At 32.1% G+C, this 22,620-nt stretch overlaps 1 pseudogene; it reads right to left on the bottom strand.

Moving 5' to 3' along the window:
* Positions 1–1,592: 1,592 nt before the first annotated feature.
* On the bottom strand, positions 1,593–2,117 carry LOC148268921 (agamous-like MADS-box protein AGL80 pseudogene; annotated as a pseudogene).
* Between the last annotated feature and the right edge of the window lie 20,503 nt (positions 2,118–22,620).

Raw genomic sequence — 22,620 nt, 5'->3', positions numbered from 1 at the left:
GATTCATCGAATAACACTAATCATGTTTACTTCCCTTTATTTAAAAACGATGGAACTTTATTAATATATTGTACTTGTGTTAATTGTGTAATTGAAATTTTTTAAATTAAATATTATTCTAGCTATTTAATTAACTACAATTAAAATTAAATATTAATGAAAACAATTATGTGAGAAAATGAAATGTTACAATTAAATATCAATATAATTAATTCTATAATCCATACATAAAACGGGCTACAGATTTAATTTTAAACAAAGTAACTGAACTTAAATATTGTTATATATCACTAAATTGACGTATTCACAAAAAAAAATACGTTATACATTTTTAATAGAAAATGATTGATATTAGAAGTTAATAGATTATATAAATTGATTTTGAATCAATTGCAACATCGTACTACAGATACTACAGTAACATACTATATTATTAAAAAAAAGATAAAGTAGTAATTTATATCAGTGGAGTTAAATATGGTCTTGTTTTATATCAATAACATTTTTTTTAATAGCAAGATACTTTATATCTTTGATTTTTGAGTATTTATATTTGTAAAAGAAATTCAAAATACTAATTGCTGAAAGTGTTTGAAATTAGCCGTCAAAAATATTTTTTTGCATTTATTATTCTATGTGATTGTATATATTTAAATATGTATATGTATATGTACATATTGTACATTTCTTCTTGTGTAAAGTATTAGTTAGCTATTCACATATTGTTGAGTTCGAAAATTATTTATTTCAGTTATTTTTTATATTTTGAGCATAATAATTGCATCACGAATCTATTTATGATCGTCAGGGATTCTCCAATATATTTGAGTTATTTAAAATATTGCATGTTTTGACTAACTAAACTAAATTTGAGTTTAATCTTCCTCATAACTAAACTAAATTTCTACATATAGTGCATCAACAATGTTTCTGTACTATCTGAATTGAGTATAAAAAAAAAAGAAAAGAAAGAAGAGAAAAGGGCATTCTTATAGCATAAATTTATATTGAGCACATATATTTTAACAAATAGTAATACAGCCACGTCAAGCTGGAAAAAGGGAGAAATTAAAGAATGAAGAGTAGAACTAGCACAAAAAATTTAAAATATTGAGGTGAAGATTAATTTAAAGAAAATCATAACACAAAGTAATCTATGAAAATCATAACACAAAGTAATCTAAGTACATGAATGTATGTGATCCGACGACTATGTCCGTGAGAATGACAGCTACAACTATTATGATGACTACAACTATTTAGACGATGACTATGACGACTAAGAAACTAACAACATATCTATATGGTGGAATTTAATTTGTTATTTAAAGTACATCTCCTATAACACCCAAAAAAATTCAAAATCAAATATCATAATTCTCAATTTCTAAGGGTAATTAAACACACTGGACCATACCAATCCATTATTCTGGTAGTTCTGATCTGTGAATGGCACCATCATCTCTGCCTGTTCCCCGTTCAACCCGACATAACGCTGTTGCTGTGCTTGAGGATTCATCCCATCAACAAACTACATTTGCGACTGCTGCAGTGTCTGCACCATAGAATCTTCCTTGATTTAAGTGAAAGTCTCACCAAGACCCTTCACCACTCCTTTTTTCTGTCATCTCCTGAGGCTGAGGTGACTTGCTGAGTGTTTCCATGCTCTTTTGGATTTCTTTGAGGTGTTGTTCGATGAGCCAACCCAAATCATTGAGATCAATAAGGTTGAGTTGGTGGAGGGACTTCCCAGTAAGACTTTAGAACATGATATCCGTTATCTCCTTTTCGCGATTATCGTTGCGCTGTTTCTTCAGTTAGTTGATTGCTTTAGTGATCCTCTGGTGCAGGAAGCTCTCCTGATTCACCATTTTCTTGCTCTGCTCCATCTCGGGCATCCTCTTAAAGTCAGCAAGCACATGTTGGGCTTCGAGAGGGGAAGGCAAAACATCTGGTTGCGAGTCATAATAGCTGTAAATGATTGTACAGGCTTTGACATCGCAAAGAGTGCTAAGTTCACTCACTTTCTTCATCAGCCCCTTCTTCCTTTTCTTGAATGTGGCTTTTCTTGCAGAGTTGTTAGTGATATAAACAAGCTTAACCTTCTTTTTAGTCATGGTATTTTGTCATGTGTGCCCAAGGGGCAGGAGGAGGTATATATAAAACGACACAACGGTTGAGTAGCCATTAGTAAGGAATGTGGGCGGAATGTTTTAATATAGAAGAATATACCATGTGAGGTAAGATGTGGTGCATTCTAAAACTGCAAGTGGAATGCCCAAATTATCTCCAAAAATGTTATATCTTTAATAAGGGATATGGAAAAATCTTTTGATTTAGGGTAATGTAATTAAAAAAATTTAATCAGTAAATTGTTGTAAGGCTGTACTTATATAAAATTATTCAATTGTGGTCATCCATTTTAAGTAAAAGCTATTGCTTCACTGTAATGCATGTATCTACTTACTCTCTCTGCATTATCCCCAGCATGCATTCACACTTGAAGTCAATTATACATTGCAACCATACTCACAAATATTATCTCTTAACCATCAATTAATATGGCCATTATCTTCTAATCCAACTTAATTGTATGTCTTGATGTCTTACAGTTACCGCCATTTTATTTTTTAATTCTTTTTAAAAAAAATACAAAAACCATAGATATATTTTTTTTTCTATATCAGAGTTCACGTTACATACTAATAATAATTTAAATTTATACTTTTAAAAGTCAATGGTATTAGTTAGAAAGTTGTTGAACTAATAGTTGAACTCAAAAAAATACAACAGATTAATATACCATTACCTTGTAAATCAATAGGCGATTTTGTGACATTAAAATATATTTTTTGAATCTGTTAATGTTTGTATTTATAATAAATGTGAGAAATGTATTTGATTAAATTAGAATTATCTCTTGTTTTGTAACATATAAATATATATATATATAAGACTTGCTCTTTAGCCAAATATAATGATTTGCAAACATTTCATATGTAATCTTGTATTTGTTTTGATACTCTTCTAATATGGACACACTAATAATTAGTTCCCAAGTCACAACAAAGTTTTAAAGTAACCAAAGAACTTCCTAGTATCTTCTTCGATCTTCACAAGGCTCACAAATCAAAATTAACAATACACATATACACATGCAAGAACGTATTAAATTTCATTCTCTATATCTATATTAAGATCTTGTACAAGTAGACAAGAAAAGTTAAATATATACACTGATAATTTTCATAATCCTCCTATAGCCTTAACTACCACCAATCCCCTTCATCTTCTTTTTCAAAGAAAAAACTCCATGTATTATATCCCTGAAGCAAGCTTGATGCCACGTTAATTCACTTGCTCAGTGAACCTATTCTAACCATAGACAACTCTAAATATCTACTCATTCTCTTATGTATAAGTTAGAAATCAAAGAAAATGACCATATTCAACATGCTCATTAATTTACCCTCTATATTAGCATCAATTATCTCCTATAAGAAAAAATAAAAACTTGAAAAGTGTCAAATTGAGCATCATACAATAACATAAGTAGAAAAGTAAGAAATGAAAGTCTAACTTTTAACAAGGAAACAATAGCTAAACAAACAAAATAGAAGAATCAGTGTAAACCAGCATTGTACAAGTTCTAATGGTACTTATACATACCCACTAAATAGCTTCTTTCATTGACCAGTTAGAACTAATGTTACAACGTCGTAAACCCATCTAGAGGGCTAAAGAAATAGTCAAAACTAATAAAAAATCCTCTTATTCAATTTGATACTCCAAGATCAATACAATTCATCTTAAATCACTCCTTAGCAGCTATCATCTCCTGATTCACCACTAGTCCAAAATCCTAGTTAAAAGCTATCATAAAAGCATATTACTCACTAAAATCACCAATACTTGTCTTCTAAAGGATCGGATCCAATTAACTGTAAATGCTTTTGAGATTCTTTACCTACTTATGCTTATTAATTCACCACGTTATTGAAGTCTCTAACCTTGAAGTTGAGTTTAACTATAAGTGAAATCATCTTCAGTAGTTTTAATGTCAAGACTGTTGATATTTTCTAAATTTGTTTCTTACTTAGCTTATCAATTCACCACGCTGAAGAGAAAGTTGTGTAACGAGGCATGCTTTTTTCTTCTAACTTTTTATTTTATTTTATAGTATTACGTAAAAATTTTAACTTTTTAGGATGTCATCGAATAAATATGAGAAATAGGAGTTGGTATTTGTTCAAATAGCAAATAGAACTTTTTACTCAAGTTGATGAGGAAATAGGGAGGATGATTAGTTCAGTTTTGACAAGTGACTACGTGCTTTATTAGATATTTAAAAGATTGGGTAGTGTTTTAAGCTTTGGCAATCTTCATCAATTGACTATCTCAAGTGTTCATAAGCTCCAATATTCTGCCATTCACTTCCTCTTACAATTTCTAAAATGTCGAAATAGTTAATTGTTACAAAATAAATAAAAATAAATTGTTTTAGAAAAAAGAAAGTTAAAAACATAAAAATTTTAGTATAAGTACGTATATGCATATATATATATAGCTAAATCATAAAAAACTATATCTAACTCATGATAGAATTCTTTGTTGAACTGTAACTTACCTTTTGATGTATCTGTATGAGGTTATGAAGGGGGACCATATAATTGATGTTTTAAGAATATGCTCTTTTCATGTTTAGCTTCTATTTCAAATCACCTATATTATCATATAATTTTATTCTTAAATTGTGCTTTTTATTTTCCAATGGGTGGCAATTTTGTGTTTTCTTGTAATTCTCTCTTTAAAAAAGATGGAACTAGATAAAATTATTTTTTATTATTCAAAGAGAAAAAGGACATGCGACTGCCATTTTATTAATAAAATTATCTTTTAATTGAGGAAAAATATGCGATACTTAACCTATAGCCAAACACTTAAAAAGATTTACCCGTAAAGAAAATTTTAGGTTACTTCGCCAACAAAGAGCTAATTGTTTGGAATTAATTAACAGTGTTCTGCATAAAATGAACTAATAGAGTAATATAATAAGATGAATAAAGATTAAAATGATGTTGTATGGCTATTTTCTTTGATAAATAAAGGTTATCTTACTTTTTAAAAAGTTCATGATAATTAGAAAATTAAAAAGTGCTATAATAATAAACATATATATATATACTTCATTAATTATGTAAAATAGTAATGAATAGCTAAAACCTATAACACAAACTATTTATAAGAAGATACTTTGAAATTATATTTCCTAAATATAACATCTTGAATCTTCCAGTTAAGGAAGTGAAGGAGGCTCTCCTCCCTCGTTTTTCATGCCAAGTATCTTTTTCTCCTCTCTCTTCACTAGATTTCACCACTTGGGGTGAATTCGGCGGTTCCAAATTTCTATAAATTGCCCTTCCCCTTCCATTTCTTCCCACACTTCTATTCTTCTATTTTTCAAGATTTTGAGAGAGAGAGATAGTAGTCTAGTGAGAGAAGAAGCGAAAGAAAGGAAAACGATGAATTAGAAAACATCGACATTTTAGTAAGGAATGTAGTATTTCTTTGGACATCTTAAGGAGTATTTTTTGATAAACTAATTATTGTGATTTAGCCTGTTTTTTATGCCTTTGTGTTCAGATAAGTCAAATTATTCTTATTTTCAAGCATGCTATGTGAATTGAAGACACCTGATGAATTGCATGTAATAAATATGAAATGTAACCAATATAATTGCCTAGTAAAAATAGAAAGTAAAAAAATAATAAAAGGACAAAAAAAAGAGAAAAGTGGAATGAAGCATGTATGGTCTGAAGTGTATCTGTATTGACATGCATGTTGCATCAAGTGTCTCGTTAGACTTTTTATTTCTGAGGGGTATCTGTTCCTCTTGCTCTTCGGGGTATCTTTTTCCTCCCTCCTCTATCTGGTCTGGAAAGACATAAGAGGACCACTCCCAATGGAGGACGACGTATCGTCTGATGAGAGTTGTATCGCACTATCTATAGGGGTCACCCGTGGCTAAGTAATATCGCGAAGCATGACCTGAAGATCAGAGCATTTCATGATTTATTTGATTTTTTCTATTATTAGGGTGACCCCTAATAGATATTTGCGTTACCACTCTCGTCAGAGGGTACACCATCATCCACTGGGAGCGGTTCTCTTACGTCTAGAAAAATGAAAGAATGGAAGTGTGGGGAAGAATAGGACGGGAAGACCTATTTATAAAATTTTATAACAGTCGAATTTGCACCAAGTGGCAAAATCCGATGAAGAGAGAGGAGAAAAAGAGCTCGACACAAAAAATGAGGGAGAAGGGCCTCCTCCTGCCATGCATAGGGCCTATTTGCGTAGCATCCACGCGTGCGGGTCTGCTTCCCCATGGGATTTCTTCCTGTTTCGCTATTTTTCTGATTTTTCTCAATTTTTCTAAAGCTAAATTAAATAAAATCAAATGCAAATTAAATAATAAAAATTCAAAATTTCATAAAATAAAAGAAAAATAAAATAATTAAAAATCAACCAGATTTATGAATTACGATAAATAATACGCAGTGTAATTTAAATGAGTTTAATGCGATCAAAGGCCTAAACAAATAGAATTTTCTAAATTAATTAAGCACAACAATGGGCAGGGTGTTATAAATACCAGGCTAGTATCATTTGTTTATTGAAAGAGAGATAACACTTTTACATTTTTAGTGCATTAAATTGGCAGGAAATATATGTTTGATTTCTTTACGAATTTTTCGGCTATTACAAAAATCAATACAAAAGTGTTAATATATATTACTTTTATTATACCATTTTAAAATTGAATCATACTAATCTTTCCTTAACAATATGATTGATATTTCTTCTCTTCAAAAGAGATTTTAGATTCAAATTGTTCATTTTTGTAGATTATCTTTAAGAAATTGTGTCATCCAATTAATGAAATGTGTAATTTGTTACTAAAAAATCTAAATCCTAAATTTCAATTCTATATTTTAAAAGTAATATTTTTTTTGAAAAGTAATATACCTTTTATCCATTTCAAGTAGATTTATAAAACCAACCATAAAGAATGCTTATATAGCAAAATAAACCAATAACATCATCTAAAATACATGAAACCTTGGAGCATAAAATAATAGCAAAAAAAAGGCATAAATAACAACAACATAGTTTAAACACTACATTACACATCTAAAACAACTTCCTATATGTCTATGTGTGATGATGTTTAATAGTAATATGAAAGGGTTTTTCGAGACACCTAACTGTTTAAACTAGTTGACATAGAATTGATTAATTTTGGTTGTGTGTGAATTTCATATGGTATGTATAGAAGCTTCAAGGATCATGCCTATATGAGTTGATGGATACCTTATAGATTCTAAGAATTGGAACAAGCGTTCCTTTGGCTATATGCGCACTAAAAAGAAAAAAAAAACAACTAAAAGCACACATATCACCCACACCCACCAAAGATCTCCAAGCTTTTACCAATATCCTCTCAAACCCATTCGTTCCTCTCTTCCATGCAGCTTTGTTGCTCCCTCTCACTCAATCACAGACACTTGAAAATAGTGCATATATGCTAGAGCTTTACAACTCTGTAAATTCCTATTCACTTTTCCTATTAACACCTCATCCCACACCACAATTACTAGTCAGCTTATTTTCCGACTATTGCCAACATCACCATCTCAACACAACCTCCCATACATCTTTCCTATTACACATCTTTGGTATCACGTAGAATTTGGTTAATAATACATGAAGCTACCTATTAGCTAAAAACTCATTATTGATAGATGAAGCTACTCATAATTCAAGCATTTTTATGAAAATGCTTGAAATTTTATTAACTAGAACTAGCAAATATGATCCAATAATATAATAATTTATTGACCATAGTATACTATTGCTAACAATATAAATTCTTATCTCATGTATTATTCCAAAATTTTTAGTGCATTTATGGTGTAAATGTGTATTTAATTTTCATTTAATTTTTTCTTTGTGAAACTATATACATAATATGCCTATAAATAGTGGTATCTCAATGATAATACACAATTTTCATTTCTCACAAGATAACATGGTATTAGAGCTATTAATATATCTAGAAGAATTTAGATAGCTAATATATGAATAAATTGTGTTTTCCATACAAAAATAATGAATAGGGGTAAGTTTGATAGAAAATAAATAATGATAGATGACTACAAAGAACATTGTGGACAAAAAGGAAATGGGAAACATGGTTGGATTGATTTATGAAAACGATGACAGAGAAGTTGTATCAAAATATGGCTCTGATAGCCGAACCTATATTAAAAATATAAATGCATAATAAAGTTCTCCTTTTATCCTCTTTTTTGAAAAAAATATGTGTTCTTCTAGCACGAGATTGTTATTTTTTAATCAATAAATTTAATACAAATATACTTTATCTTAGGCCAAAAAAAAATTTGTTATATACACAAGAAAACAAAAAAAGTGATATAAGAAGTCTTAGGGGACATACTTTTAAATGTTGGATTACCTGTAGGGTTACTTTACATGTGAAGCTCCCTCATGTATACATATCGATCATAGAATTTGGGATGCATCAATTACCCTTAACTTCCTTAACTGGAAAATTCAAGATGTTATATTTAGGAAATATAATTTCAAACTATCTTCTTACAAATAGTTTCTGTTATAGGTTTTAGCTATTCATCACTATTCTAAATAATTAATGAAGTATATATATGTGTTTATTGTCATAGAACTTTTTAATTTTCTAATTATCATGAATTTTTTTAAAAAGGAAGATAACTTTATTTATAAAAGAAGATAGCCATACAACATCATCTTAATCTTTATTCACCTTATTATGTTACTCTATTAGTTTATTTTATACCAGACACTATTAATTAATTCTAAATAATTAGCACTTTATTGGCAAAGTAACCTACAATTTTCTTTGGGGATAAATCTTTTTAAGGGTTCGGCTGTAGGTTAGGTATTGCATATTTTTCCTTAATGAAAAGATAATTTTATTATTAAAATGGTAGTTGCATATCCTTTTTCTCTTTGAATAATAAAAAATAATTTTGTCAATAAGGACAATTCCATCATTTTTAAAGAGAGAATTACAAGAAAATACAAAACCACCAGTCGTAGAAAAATGAAAAGCACAATTTAAGAATAAAATTATATGATAATATAGGTGATTCGAAATAGAAGCTAAACACGAAAAAAGCATATTCTTAAAGCATTTGTTGTATGATCCCCCTTCATAGCCTCATACCAATACATCAAAAGGTAGTTACATTTTAACAAAGAATTCTTTCATGAGTTAGATATAGTTGTTTATGTTTCAGCTATATATATATATATGCATATATGTACTTATACTGAAATTTTTATGTTTTTAACTTGTTTATTTCTAAAATAATTTATTTTGATTTATCTTGTAACAATTAACTATTTCGATATTTTAGAAATTGTAAAAGGAAGTGAATGGCAGAATATTGGAGCTTATGTACATTTGAGATAGTCAATTGATGAAGACTGCAAAAGCTTAAACCATCACCCAATCTTCTAAATATCTAATAAAGCACATAGTCACTTGTAGAAATTTAACTAATCGTCCTCCCTATTTCATCATCAACTTGAGTAAAGAGATCTATTTGCTATTTGAACAAATACTAACTCCTATTTCTCATATTTGTTTGACGACATCCTAAAAAGTTAAAATTTTCACAAACTACTATAAAATAAAAAAGAAAGTTTGAAAAAAAAGACATGCCTCCTTACATAACTTTCTCTTCAGCATGGTGAATTGATAAGCTAAGTAGGAAATAAATTTTAAAATATCAACAGTCTTGACATCAAAACTGCTAAAAATGATTTCACTTATAGTTAAACTCAACTTCAATCTTAGAGACTTCAATTACTTGGTGAATTAATAAGCCTAAGTAGGTAAAGAATCTCGAAAACATCCATACTTAATTGGATAAGGACCTATTGAAGCCAAGTATTGGTAATTTTAGTGAGTAATATAGCTTTTGTAATAGCTTTACCTAGGATTTCAGATTAGTGGTGAATCAGGAGATGATGGCTGCTAAGGAGTGATTTAAGATGAATTGTATTGGTCTTGGAGTATCACATTGAATATGGGGATTTTTTATTAGCTTTGAAAATGAAAGACTATAAGAGAAATTAATTAACATCTAGGTAACTACTCGCTGTCTTCCTGTAGATCTGGCTCGGGAACCAAGTCCTCCGGATTTGAAATAGTTAAGTAAGGAGTGAGCTACACTAGCCCAGTAAAGACATCACACTATATCACTGTCACAGAAATAAAGGTTGATAGAAAAGCAAAAACAACCAATGGAGCACAAGTTTCAAGTAAATTTATTTATTAATAATCAAACCATTTATCATCCACTTACCTCAGTGGGATTTATAAAAACGACATATGAAAAAAATAACATCATAGATATCATAAGTTCATACACAATCTGTAACATAGTACATGTCATATTTTTATATTTCAATCATCAAACAACAGTTATCCCTTTTTATCAGCCTACTAGTATCAGTGGGGATCCATAGGGGTCCTCGCTACCCGTGAAATATTCCCTTAACAAACCTAATTTCCAGGGCCGTCCCCATACCCCGTCCGGTATGGGTGCTAAACAATAAACCTCAATACCCCGTCCGGTATGAGGGTGAAGCGGGCGTCCCCATACCCCATCTGGTATGAGCGCCAAAACATTTAAAGTCTTCATACCCCGTCCGGTATGAGACAACATTCCCGGTAGGGTTTCCTATGGACCCGGTCTGTCTACCATCTCTTAGGATATCTAGTGAGGCTGTCAACTTATCCATTTATCAATTCACATACCTTTTCTATTTTTTTCTTAGTTTTCAGTTTCCCACATAAACATGAATACTTAAACAATTAACGAGCACCCAACAAGGCAAGCATATTATTAGATTCACGAAATCAGGCCAAAATAAAGTAAGCAGTGATTCATGCATTCAAAATCCTAGAATGAATAAAACAGATACAATATTGCATTTAAAACTGTAAAATAAACCAAACAGGAACTGACAGGGAAATACGTCCGGTTCGGGCTCCATTAGCAACCTTAATAAATTATGTGTATCTATATAATTTATAAAATACAGTTTTATCACTTATTAGACTTTAATCCCGTGATAGGAAATAGGATGAGGGGTCCTTACCTGTTTTGAAGTCAAAAATCTATTTTTCACTGCGCTTATGGGCAGTCCCTAGATTCCCTGAATTTTTTTTCCGGGAACTGAAACACACTTACGGTACCTGCACATGTCCCCAAATAACTCAAAATTAGACCCAGGGCCTACTCGGCAAATTTAGGAATTCTGACACGGCACCACCGCAAGCGGCGACGATCCGCCTCAGGTTGGCCGTTTTTGGCCGAATTCGGCCAAACTTGCATTAGTTCCTATGATAAAACACCCCTAGGGCCCTCGGTGGGCCGAAAAAATACCAAAAATCGAAATTTACCGACGGCGAGGCTCTCCAGTGCGGCGGCTCCTCCAGCTCGAGTCGCGATTTGGTGTTTTGCTCTGGTCAACCTGTAGAGGAAGGAACGGTGGTCACAAATTTATAGTTTCTTACTACTAAAAAAAATGTTACTGATATAAAACAAGACCATATTTAACTCCAGTGACACAAACTACAACATTAAAATTTTTTCAATATTATAGTATGCTACTCTAGTAACTGTAGTACGATGTTGCAATTGATTCTTAAAGACAATGACCAGTATTTAACCTTTCTTAGTGGGATCATTTTTTCAAAACCAATTTATACTTTTGCGATAACAGTTTCAAAAATTCATAAGACATTAAATACTTTTTTAAAAATGAAGATAAATGTAATAATACAATAAATTATAATTAATTTTAACATATGATAGCATTATATATTTATTTTTGTGTTACATATGAGTCGAATCTTCAATTCTTATTTTTGTAGAGGTAGAGAAATACAACTTGATTTAAAAGTCAAGTATTATCATACCTTAATTATATTTAACTTTTAAAAGGATTGATTTCTATTAAGGTGGTTGGTAATGAAGTAAAGATCCTAGAATTGGAACTATTGAGCCTTTGGCTCGATCATTAAGGGATGGCATCAGTTCCCATTAATGAAGAACACGTCTACTCACAATTTTATATAAAAAGTTAACAAGTTAGCCAAATTATCACCTACATACCTTTTTATATAATCTGTTAACTTCTAATATCAACCATTTTCTAATAAAAATATATTGAATGTATTTATTTATTTATTTTTGTGAATATGTCAATTTAGTGATACATAAAAGAACTTAAGTTCAATTACTTTGTTTAAAATTAAATTTGCAGTCCGTTTTATGTATGGATTAGAGAATTAATTATATTAATATTTAATTGTAACATTTCATTTTCTCACATAATTGTTTACATTAATATTTAATTTTAATTGTACTAAAATTTTTAATTAAATAGTTAGCATAATTTTTAATTTTAAAAAAATCAATTATACAATTAACACAAGTACAGCATATTAATAAAGTGCCATTTTTAATAAATAAAGGGAAGTAAACATGGTTAGTTATATTCGATGAATCACTCTTTTATCATTGTAAGTGTATATATATATATATAATCTCTCTAAATAAGACACACACAACAAAGTTATAATATTTAAGAATACAAAAAGAAATAAAAAGATAAAAAAATCATAGTACATTACATAAAAAAATCCTAACACAATACATCCTTTATAGATAAGCCAAATTCATAGTTAATAAGTGAAATATAAAGTAAATCTTTATAAATCATATGGATGTTCCCTTGTTTTAATGTGTTAAAAACTCATAGCTAATGCCACCTATATACCATTTTATATGAATGCTTGAACTTTTGAAAATTTAATAGAAGATTTAAAATATATGAGTTTTTATATGATTTGTTCACTCTTTATATAAAAGCTAACATTAATGAGGAACATGTATATCTAAAAATCATTAACTAACATTTTGGCATTCCACTTAATGTTTTTGAATGCACCATATCTTACCTTAGATCGCATATTCTACTATATTATAATGCTCCATTCCCCATTCCTTACTAATAACTCTCCAATCCTTGTCTCATTTTATATATAGTCCCTCTTGCTCCTTGGCCAGACACACAAAACGTCATGACTAGAACAAGGTTAAGCTTACCTATATCATTAATGACTTTGCAATGTCAAAGCATGTGCAATCATTTACAACCCCTATGACTCGTAACCAGAGGTTTGTCGTTCCCCTCTCAAAGCCCAACATGTGTTGGCTAACTTCAAAAGGATCTCCGAGATTGAGCAGAACAAGAAGATTACGAATTAAAAGAGCTTCCTATGATAGATGATCACCAAGGCAACTAATCAAGTGAAGAAGAAACACAAAGACAGTAAGGAGAAATAAAGCATGCATATCATGTTTTAAAGCCTTGTTGGGAAGCCCCTCTACTAACTCAACCTCATTGATCTTAATAGGGTTGGATAATTAAACAAAACCTCAAAGAAATCCAAAAAAAATATAGAAAAACTGAATAAATCACCTCAGCCTAAGGGGGCCATAAATGGAGGAGTGATGAAAGTTCCTTGGGAGACATCGTCTCTGATCAACGAGGATTCTCTATCGTATAAGCTTCAGCAATCATAGTGATGGTTCATTGATTGTATTAACCCGTAAGCATAACAACAACTCATTTAGTGTTTGGTAACGGGGACCAAGTGGAGATGACAGTGCTGTTTGATATGCACAATTAGAATAGTACACTAATATGCTCTAGAGGTTTAATTATTCTTAGGATGGAATGATAAGATGTTTGATTTTGAATTGTTTGGATTGCTGTTGAGAGGTACTTAAATAACCAATTACAATCCACCAAAGATATATATCTTCAAATTCTTAATAGTTGTAGTCGTTGTTGTCATAGTACTAGTCATCGTAGTCATCGCGTAATAGTCAATATATTCGTCGCATTACATGCATGCATGTAAAGGTATTGGTTTGCGTTAGAATTTTCTTCAAATTAATCTTCTCTTCAATATTTTATCTCATGTGTAACGGCCTCAAAAATTTAAAATGAAGATGTATGTATTAAAAGTTCTAAGTGTGGAAGCAAAATAAAAATTCTGATTAACATCTCTTACACAATAACCAAAAATGTATCCAACGTATGAAAGAATAAGCTAATTAAAAAAAATACTCGAAATAAAAACTATAAATAGAACTATAAAATCTTTAGGCATCTAACTCGCCGTCTTCCTATGGAACGGGCTCAGGAACCACGTCTTCCTGATCTGAAATTTTTAAGTAAGGAATGAGCTACACTAGCCCAGTAAAGACATCACACTATCTCACTGCCACAGAAGTAAAGGTTGGTAGAAAACAAAAATGACCAATGGAGCATAATTTATAACAAACTCATTTATTAATGATAAAAACCTTTACTGTCCACTTAACTCGGTGAGATTCGTGAAAATAACATATGAAAACAATAACATTATAACCATCATAAAATCATATACAGTTTGTAACATAACACATGTTATACTTTTGTACTTCAATAATCAGATAATAAATTTCCTCTTTTACCAGCCTACTAGTATCCGTAGGGATTCATAGGCGGTCCCCGCTACATGTGAACCATTAACATTAATAATTTGATTCCAGGGCCGTCTCCATATCCCGTCCGGTATGGGCGCCAAAACCATGAACCTCAATACCCCGTTCGGTATGAGGGTGAAACGGGCCGTCCCCATACCCCGTCCGGTATGGGCACCAAAACCATAAACTTTAATACCCCATCCGGTATGAGGGTGAAATGGGTCGTCCCCATACCCCGTCCAGTATGGGCGCCAAAACACATAAGGTCTCCGTACCCCGTTCGATATGAGAGACCACATTCCCAGTAGGGTTCCCTATGGACCCGGTCCGTCCACCATCTCCCAGGATATCTAGTCAGGCTATCCACATTATTCATTAATCAATTCACATAAACTTTTTTCCATTTTCCTTGGTCTCAATTATCCAATTATATACAAATACGTAAACTAATAATGAATACCAAACAAAACAGCACAACATCAGGTTCACCATAATTCAAACCATAATAAAAGAAATCATGATTCATGCATATGAAACTATAAAATAAATACATCAAATACCATACTGCATTTAAATTTGAAAAATAGATCAAACAACAACTGATCGAAAAATACATCAGGTTCGGGCTCCATTAGTAACCTTAATTAATTATACACATGTATTAATTCATGAAATGCCGTTTTATTTTTTATTGAGCTTTAATACTGTGATAGGAAATAGGGTGAGAAATCCTTACTTGTTTCGGGGTCGAAAATTGGCTCTACAATGCACCTACGGGCTGTCCCTAGATTCCCAGAATTTTTTCTCGGAAACTGAAACGCACTACCTGTACCTGCACGTGTCCCAAAAAATACCAAATCTGACCCAGGGTCCCTTTTCGGCCAATATCGAAATTCTGGCACGGTGGCTCCGCTGTGCTCCGGCGATGGCACCGCCATCCGCGGCAGCGATCCTCCTTGGGTTGGCTGTTTTCGGCCGAATTCGGCAAAACTTGCATTGGTTCCTGTGATAAAACAACCCTAGGGCCCTCGGTGGGCCAAAAAATCACAAAAAACCGAGACTTACCAGCGGTGGAGCTCTCAGGTGCGGCGGCTTCTCCTGCGCGAGTCGCGGTTTGATGTTTTGCTCTGGTCAACCTGTAGAAAAAAGGACAGTGATCACAGTGGTGTAAAAATTACATTGAACGGGAACTGAAAAGGGCCTCATCGGAGGCAAAAATCAAAGGAAGCCGCGGCGGCGCCGCTGGACTTCGGTGGTGTTTTTCGACCGATTGGCCGGTGGTTTGGCTCCGATTTGGCCATAGACAGATTCAACATCGAAAAATGAGCCAAGGGGATAAAATTTACCTTTTTTTGGCGGTTGGAAAACCCTCCGGTGCGGCGGCGGGTGGCGGCGACCGGCTCCTCTGGCGACTGGTTCTTCTTCTCCGGTGAGGGTACTGGCTGCTAGGGTTTGGGGTTGGGTGTGGGTGAGGTTATTTATAACCTTCCCTTTTTAATCTCAGCCGTCCATCACGATTTAATCTGGGCTGTCCGATCGCGATTAAAATGGGAATAAATATGGGCCATCCATCGCGATGCGATCTGGGCCGTCCGTGCATGATTCAATCTGGACCGTCCGTGCACGTGAGATTTGAGCCGTCCGCACGCGTGAGATCTGGACTGTTCGATCGCATGCACGTGGATCGCTCACGTGGCTCCGTCCCGCGTGGCCTCCCGTGTCAGCTTCCTTGTCATGCGGCGTGTTCTAGTTGACCGAGGCTGCTAACGTGGCTGCTGACGTGGCACAACTTTCTTAAATTCCTAAGGAGACATTCATTAAGATAACGGAGGATCATCCGGTGCAAATGTTGCAGCAGCTATAGACGTGGTTCATTGATGGGATGAACCCGCAAGCACATCAGCAACCACCTGGAGCAGACGGGGAATAGGCGGAGATGATGGTGCCATTCATCCATAAGAACAACCAAAATAATGGACTGATGTGGTCTAGTGGGTTTAACTACCCTTAGGAATCGAGTATTATGATATTTAATTTTAAAGTTTTTGGAGTGTTGTTGGAGATGTACTTTAAATAACCAATTACATTCCACCACAAAGATATGTTTTCGGTTTCTTAGTCATCGTAGTCGTCGCCTTAATAGTTGTAGTCATCATAATAGTTGTAGCTGTCACCATCATAGCTGTAGTCGTCGAGTCGCATGCATACATGTACTTGGAATACATTGAATTATGATTTTCTTCAAATTAATCTTCTCTTCAATACTTTATATCTTGTACTAGTACTACTGTTCATTCTTTAATTTTTCTCTTCCCTCTGCTTGACATGGCTACAACTATTTGTTAAAATACCTGCATGCTCAATGTAATTTTAAGCTAATATAATGCACTTTTTTCTTCTTTTCTTTTCTGTTTTGTTTTACATAATGGAGTGATGACATAAGAATTATTGGTGTAGTATATGTAGAAATTCAGTCTAGTTAGGAGGAAGACTAAGCTAGCTAGCTACTCAAATTTATCTAGATTTCAAATGAGATTTTTGTATAGAATTTAATACATATGGATATGCTCTTCCAATCTTGAAATTAAAATTTAGGATAATGGCATTAAGGAATAATATTTTTCTCACAGAAGATCTCGATCTAATCGGAATATCTCAAATAATTAATATTTTTATTAATATGAATATTATGCATGTATCTGGAAAAATACGCTAAAATTATAAATTTGTTTAATTATTTTGTTGGATTTTTTTCAGGTTCTACTAACTTAGAGATACATAGAATAATCTATCTTTGTTCCCCATATTTTAAAAGATAAAAAAATTATACTCACATATATACTACTAATTCAGAGTGTTGATGGGAAGTATATGTGTACACTTGCAACAAGCTTCTTTAAGTAGTTTGGACAATATCTTGTTTAATTTTCTAAATATGACATATTATTGTGATATAATAGCAATTTTGTCTAAATAACAAGTAGAATAAGTATTGCTTCATACGTATTCACACATATATATAATCTTTAACTATTTTTCGTTATTTATATTACACTAGCATGCAATCTATAGCATATCGTAATTATCTTAAAGGTTGGAATCAGTAATGGAGGGCAGATTGTTTCCTTCTAATTTTTTTTTGAACATGACTTTGCCTTCTTCTTGTTTTCTCAATCTCTATTGCGGTTGTCGGATGTATTGTTGACGGTACTTCTCGTTATGTTTGTAGTGGTTAATTACTATTAATAAATTTTATTTCAATTTTTTTTAAAAAAGTTAATTATCTTAAAGGCAAATATGGATTGTCAAGGTTCAGAAGGCATATATTTTAATACCATACTAGTATCATTTTTTTTTACTGAAGGGAGACAACACCTATATGTTATTACTGCATAAACTTTGCAAGAAATATATCGTTGATTTCTTTAGGAGTTTTTTGGCTACTACATAAGTCAATACATAAGTAATCATATATATTGCTTTTATTACTATATTTTAAAATTAAATTATAATAATCATTCCTCTCTTTATAAATTTTTTTTAATTGAAATTGTACGTTCTCATATATTATCTTTAGGAGATCGTGCTAATTAATAAATGAAATGTATGAATTATTACTATAGAGATTTAAATCCTAAATTTTATTTTCATTTCTTAGAATTAATATTTTTTTTGAAAAGTAATATAGCTCTTAACAATAACATGCAGATTTACAAAACCAACCATAAGGTATGCTTATACGCCAAAACCAACCACTAGCATCATCTAAAATACATGAGACCTTAGAGTATAAAACAAGAGCATCATATCAAAAGTGGCATAAACAACCATAAAATAGTCCACACTACACATCTAAAACAACTTCTTGCATGTGTAAATGTGATGATAAACAACTTGTAGATTGTGCGAATTAGAGTGAGTGTTTTGTTGTGATTGCATGTCTATAAGCCCCAACATTTTTTATATATATTTTTGGCTATATGTGCACTAAAAAGAAAAAAGCAACTAAAAGTGCGCATATTGTTGGGACCAAAACAATGACTTTTATGATTGAAATGCAAACTATCTTAATTGGATTACTATATTGGAAATTTGTGAAAAGCAATATCAATATTCTATATGATAAAAATTGGATGCTAAGTACAAAGGATGGATGACCTATTTATATGCAATTCTAACAGCGTAATTATAAGCAATATCAATCTTTTATTTTGTTGCCATGTTTTACTCCCTTAAGACAACTAATTTCAAGTTTTTTTTCTCTCTCTCTCTTTTTAACTAACCCCCCATATACAAGGAAAATTAATTAAGTATTCTAGCAATCTTCTGGTTCAATTCATTTTTTTTACACACCTACATATATAAGAGAGAGTAGATATATACATGCATTATAATGAAGCATTAACTTTTAATTAAAAAAGATAGTTGTATTTGAATGGTTTTATAAAAGCACAGCCTTGCAAAAATTCACTAATTAAATTTTGTAAATTACACTACTTTAATCATAAGATCTTTCCATATGTGCTATTAAAAATATAACATTTCTAGAGATGATTTGGGCACTCCAATTGCAGTTTTAATCTAACCTTACATGGTATATTTAATGTTCCACTTCACATCCATTACTAATAAATCTTCAACCCTTGTCACAATCTATATATGTACCATCTCGCTCTTTGGCCAGACATGATCAAACACCATGACTAAAAAGAAGGTTAACTTTCCTATATCACTAACAACTTTGCCAGGAAAGCTACTTTCAAGAAAAGGAAGAAGAGTTGATGAAGAAAGTGAGTGAACTCAGTATGCCCTGCAAAGTCAAAGCCTGTGAAATCATTTACAACCCCTACGACTGGCAACCAGAGGTTTGGTCTTCCCCTTTCCTAGCCCAACGCCTGTTGGCTGACTTCAAAATGATGCGTGAGAAGGAACAAAGCAAGAAAATGGTGAATCAAGAGAGTTTCTTGCACGAGAGGATCACTAGGAAACCAACCAATTGAAGAAGCACCGCGAGGACAATAGGGAGAACGAAATCATGTAGGTTACGTACCAAAGCCTTATTGGGAAGCCCCTCCACGAACTAAACCTCATTATTTTGAATGATTTGGCTTGGCTCATCGAATTATACCTCAAGGAAATAAAAATAAGGACGAAAACACTCAACAAGTCACCCCAGCCTAGTGGGGCCATGTATGGACTGATTAAGGATTTCGGGTAGATGTCCACTCAAATCAACAAGGATTCTCCAACATATGGAGTTTTACCCATCTTCTAATTTTCCTACTTTCACTTCAATTACATACCAGTACTATAACATATGGAGTTTCACCCATATTAAAAAAATAATGCAGTTGGTAAGAAAAATAAGTAATACATTTTTATCAATTTATTTAAAAAATAATTTCTCTAATTAAGGCTTATCCATAATCTAACTAATTAAATAGAATGTATATATATATATATCCATTCTACTTCTCATACTCATTTTGTTTAAATGATAAAATAATAGCCATTTCTTATCAAATTTATCAATTACAATACATTTCCACTGTTCACCAGGTGGATCAAACAAATAAGATTACAATCAAATTTCCTTGCTCACAATACATATCAAAAATGAAATAAATTAAAACATTTATGTATATATATTGAACATATAAAACATATATGCTGATTGAGAACAAAAAACTATCCTTACATGAGTTTTGCCATCTATACATGCTTTTCCAATATAAAACGATTATAGTATTCCTCATTCTTTTCCCCTTTGAAGGTATATAGGAAAAAGGCACTCACATACACAAACGTATATAGAGAAAATAGTTATATGTGATCTCATGTCTTTATTTTATATGAATTTTATGTTATAAAAGAACATGATGGGTAGGGTAGAATTATAATTAATTAGTCCAAGTGGATTTATTTTACTTTAGAAAAGAAAGAAAATAATTTTATCATTAGTGTAGAAGATTTATTAGTTGCATGTATTTGATTGAAAGCAAAGAAACATAATTGTCTTCTTCTTTTCCTTCTTTCATATGCTTTATTATGTATTTTAAATATTTTTCAGCACACAAAATTTTTAAATAAATCTTATTTTTCAAAATAATTGTTCACTACAACTCTATGAAAAAAATATAAATTTGGAAAGTATAAAGAATCCAAAAATGGAAGCCCGATTGCATATAGTAACTAATTATCTACTAAATATATATAATTGATTGTGATATAAAGACATGTTTTGACTTTAATAATTGTAATTAAAATATTCTTCTATAAAGATAAAATCAAATACACATACACTCTAATAATCATATTCGACATATTGCATACCAAATGAAATAATACGGGAGAGAGTAGATATAAAGACAGACTATAGTGAAACATTAGCTCTTAATTAAAAGGGATAGTCATGATTAAAGGAATTTTGTATAATTGCGGCCCTGCAATAACTTACTAATTAAATTTTGTGAAACATTTCCTTAAATCAAAATATTTTTCCATATTCCCTATTAAAGACATAGCATTTTGGAGATAATTTTGACACTCCACTTCAAGTTTTAGAATGCAGTACATCTAACCTCACTTGGTATATTCAATGTTTCACTCTCCATCCTTTACTAATATTCTTCAATCCTTGTCTCATTCTATATATACCCATTCCCTCTCCTAAGCCACAAACCAAATGAAAAAAGACCATGAGTAAAAAGAAAGTTAAGTTTGCTTATATTACCTAATGGTTCCACACAAAAAAAAAACCACATTCAAGAAAAGAAAGAAGGGGTGATGAAGAAAGTGAGTTAACTAAGCGGTCTCTATGATGTTAAAGCCTATGCTATCATTTAAAGCCCCTATGTCTCGCAACCAGTGGTTTGGCCTTCTTTTCTAGGAGCCTAACATGTGCTTGTTGACTTTTAGAGGATGCCCGAGATGAGCAGAACAAGAAGATGGTGATCGAGAGAGCTTATTGCACTAAAGGATCACCAAGATAACTAACCAACTAAAGAACCAGCGCAATGACATTTACGAGAAGGAGATCACGTTGGTCATGCACCAAAGTCATATTGGGAAGCCCCTCCACCAACTAAATGTCATTGATCTCAAGGATTTGGGTTGGCTCTTCAAACAACACCTTAAAGAAATCTAGAAGAGGACAGAAACACTTAGCAAGTCACTTTAGCTTCAAGGGACCACCTAATGGGGAGTCATGAAGGGTCCTTAGGAGACATATGCTCAAATCAAGGAGGATTCTCTTGTGTAGGAGCTACAACAACCGCAAGAGTGGTCCATTGATAGGATGAACTCATAAGTACAACAACCGTTTCATGTAGGGTTTGCTAGCGAGGAACAGGCGAAGATGATGATGCCATTCACAGATAAGAACAACTAGAATAATAGACTGATATGGTCCATCATGTTTAATTACCCTTAGGAATCAAGTATTAGGATGTTTAGTTTTTAATTTTTTTTATGTTGTTGGCGATGTATTTTAATTAACCGTTTATAGTCCACTACATAGATAGGTTTTCAGACTCGTAGTCATTGTCTTAATAGTTGTAATCACCATAGTAGTTGTAGTTGTTGTCATCACAGTCATTCGAGCATCTTTATGGCACTGCGATGCGTGCTAGTGCGCATTTGCGCACAGGGTCTTTGTGTGGGAATGCCACTCCACTCCAAGCACCTGTACATTGCAGTAAGCCTTGGGCGTCGTGTTGATCTACCAGGCTTCTACGAATGCTGAGGGGTCTTCTTGGATGTGCTCCTCGTACCACGGGTGTGGGTAGGAGGATAAATAAATAAACTAACACAAGGTAAAATAAATAAATAAAATCTATAATGCAATAAACTAAGTAAATTTTGGACAAATTGGTATTTTAGGAATATTGGTATAAATTGAAAAATTGGTATAACAAAAAATGATGTGGTTAATTTAAAT

The sequence above is a fragment of the Carica papaya genome, chromosome 2, assembly GCF_054855325.1.
Source record: "Carica papaya isolate Zhongbai chromosome 2, ASM5485532v1, whole genome shotgun sequence".
NCBI lineage: Eukaryota > Viridiplantae > Streptophyta > Magnoliopsida > Brassicales > Caricaceae > Carica > Carica papaya.
The sequence above is the reverse complement of the archived record's forward strand: the minus strand, read 5'-3'. Positions and strand labels throughout refer to the sequence as shown.